Here is a 3,590-nt window from a genome sequence, read left to right as displayed (position 1 = left end):
AGAAACAGTGTTAGAAGGCAACAAAGTAAAACAATGACAGAGAAAATGTTTTTTCCTTTGCATTTTACAGTTGAAACTGAAGCTACCCATTCTTAATTTTTGCATAAAATGTTAAGAAGTTTTGACTGAGACTGTAAGAACTGTTATAAGCTAGTAAATATTATTACAGGAAAACAGAAGAAGAATATTCCATTCTCTCTTTCCCACATGAAAAGAATAAAGAGAAACTAATTTGAAAGGGAAAATTAATTTAAAAATATTAAATATACAGCTAAACAATGGAATTGATTGCTGCAGCATGACACTCTGATCAGTATTTATTTCGATTTGTGATAGAAATATGGGTAATGATGTGTAGGAAAAAAATTTCCTTGCAAAAATTAATCTTTAATTGTTCACTGGTTAATTCATGAAAATTTTGGATTTGGGCTAACATATTTTTAACTTTTTATGTTTTCAAAACACCAAGACATTTTAGGAAAGGAGACACAAGACAAGATCAAATCTGAGATTTAAGTGTTTATTTCTAAACCTAAATCCTTCCCTAAGAATATAGAAAGTCACAGAATCAAGTGCTTTCAAGCATAACCTACCTTTTTCCTTTGTTTTCTTATAACAATTGCAACCTTCTTTAAAAAAAAAAAAGTAGTAGACTGTGACCAGCAATAGATTCAGATACAGTGATAAATTCTGTCACAGTCTGAAGGTAGAAGGCAGGAAATGAAGTTGTTTAACCATGATAGGACAGCCATGTTGGAGAGCCAAAGTATGTCCCCGTCAAGCCTTATCAATTTAAACTGACACGTCAGAACCACAGAATCACAGAATCAATCACAGAATGAGTAAGTTTGGAAGGGACCACAGTGGGTCATCTGGCCCAGCCCATCTGCTCGAGTAGGGTCATCCTAGAGTACATTAAACAGGATTGCATCCAGACAGTTCTTGAATGTGAGGGAGACTCCAAAACATCTCTGGCCACTCAGTTGAAGCGCACAGTCACCTGCACCGTAAAGTTCTTCTTCATATTTAAGTGGAACTTCCTATACACAGCTTTCTGCCCATTGCCTCTTGTCTTATTGCTTGGCACCACCTGTCTGGCTCCATCCTCTTGACACCCTCCCTTCAGATATTACAGATCATTGCCAGTCATCTCTTCTCAAGGCTGAACAGGCCCAGCTCCCTCAGTCTCTCTTCTTAAGAGAGATGTTTGTCCCCTAATCGTCTTTGCAGCCCTCTGCTGGACATGCTCCAGGAAATCCTTGTCTCTCTTGTCCTGAGGAGCCCATGACTAGACACAGCACTCCAGATATGGCCTCATTAGGGCTGAGTAGAGGGGCAGGATCACCTCCCTAGACTTGCTGGCAATGGTCTTCCTAATGCATACCAGGACACCATTGGCCTTCTTGGCCACAAGGACACACAAGGCTCATGGACAGCTTGTTGTCCACCAAGACCCTGAGGTCCTTCTCCACTGAGCTCCTTTCCAGCAGGTCAGGCCCCAGGCTGTACTGGTGCTTGGGGTTATTCTTCCCCAAGGGCAGGACCCTGCACTTGCCTTTGTTGATTTTCAGAAGGTTCTTCTCTGCCCATCTCTCCAACCTGTTGAGGTCCTTCTGAAGGGCTACAAAACCCTCTGTGGTATCAGCCACTCCTACCAGCATTGTGTCACCAGCAAACTTTCTGAGGAGTCTTCTGCCCCTTCATCCAAGTCATTGATGGATAAATTAAACAATACTGAGCCCACTATTGAATCTTAAGGTACACCACTAGTGACAAACTTCCAATTAGACCCTGTACCACTGATTACAATCCTCTGAGATCTGCCATTCAGCCAGTTCTCAATCCACCTCACTGTCCACTCATCCAGTCCCCACTTCCTGAGTTTGACTATGAGGATGTTGTGAGAGAGAGTATTGAAAGCTTTGCTGAAGTCAAAGTAGACAATATCCACTGCTGACCTGTCATCTATCCATGTAGTTGTTTTATCACAGAAGGCAATCAGGCTAGTCAAGCATGACTTTCATTTAGTGAATCCATGTTGACCACTCCTGATCACCCTCTTGTCCTCCATGTGGATAGAGATGGCCTTCGGAATGAGGCACTCCATCACCTTTCTAGGGACTGAGGTGAGACTGACTGGCTGGCTGTTCCCTGGGTTCTCCTTCTTGCCCTTTTTGAAGGCTGGGGTGACATTTGCTTTCTTCCAGTCCTCAATCATCTCTCCTGATAGCCACAACCTTACAAAGATGATCATAAATGACCTTGCTATGGTGTCCACCAGCTCTCTCAGCACTTTTGGATGCATGTTGTCACGGTTCATGGACTCCTGGATGTCAAGTTTGACCAGGTGTTCTCTAACCCAACCCTCCTTGAGCAAGTGAAAGGCTTCCTTCCAACATTCCTTTACCTTGGTCTCCTGGGTCAGAGATTCCTGAAGGCTGGTCTTATCAGTGAAGATGGATGCAAAGAAGGCATTCAGTAACTCTGACTTCTCTGCATCCTCTGTTACTAGCCAGCAGCTCCCGCCCTCCCAACTCTATTTACTAATGGGCCCATATTATCTATAGCTTCCTTTTGTTACTGATATATTTGAAAAAGACCTTCTTGTTGTCCTTGACATCCTTGGCCAGATTTAACTCCAGATGGGCCTTGGCCTCCTTTATCTCATTTCTACATAGTCTGCTCATTCCAAGTGGCCTGACCCTGCTTCCATCTCCTGTTTTTTGCTTATGCTTGAGTAATGACAGGAGGTCTTTATTCATCCATGTAGGTCTCTTGACCTCTTTGCTTGATTTCTTGCTCATTGGAATGCAAGGAAGGAATAATGTTCAGTGTCATGCTAGATGGCAATTTCTATATTTTCAAGGATTATATGTAAGCGTGGATACCATCTGGATCTCTATCAGTTGTGGCTGACCTGAGTTGACATAACCATTATATGAAGACATACCACCTCTGTCCTGGCCCCTTCTATGTACTGGTGCCAAGAGTTACAGCCTCGTGGCAAAGTGAATGGGGGCTTAACCCAGAGTGGAAAAATGTTTACTTTTTAGCTTAGGTCAAATCCACGATCATTTTGCATCCCACAAGAGTCAAGGTAGAATTACCATTTTCATTGGGAGAGATACGAAGTTAACCTGGAACTACAGCTTAAGTAGCATAAGGTTTTATCAGTTATCAAAACCTTGAATTGAAATGTGAAGTGAAAGTATCTGTACATAGTCACTGTACAATGTCTTAATATTACAATCTTATGAGGGATCTCATGCTTTCCTCTGGACAAAAAATAACAGATTGATGTCCATTTTAAAGAGTATAAATTGTTTGTCATTTCTCAAACAGTTTTTAATTGGGGTATGAGATACTCAAATCCTATTGCATATCTAATTCCCCAGACTTCTGTGGTTTTGGGGTACAGTGAGACAGTGTGACTAGCATGAAAAGTAATCTTCATAGAAGCTTCTGAGCACTGGACATGCTCTGGTCAGGTAAAATTAGATCAACTGTTGCAAATCCACAGCCATGAAACCTAATTGATCTATTCACAGTTGCACAGCATAGATAACTTGATTAATCCAGAGTCATATTTA

Source organism: Chiroxiphia lanceolata, chromosome 5 (genome assembly GCF_009829145.1).
Source record: "Chiroxiphia lanceolata isolate bChiLan1 chromosome 5, bChiLan1.pri, whole genome shotgun sequence".
Lineage (NCBI taxonomy): Eukaryota > Metazoa > Chordata > Aves > Passeriformes > Pipridae > Chiroxiphia > Chiroxiphia lanceolata.
The sequence above is the reverse complement of the archived record's forward strand: the minus strand, read 5'-3'. Positions refer to the sequence as shown.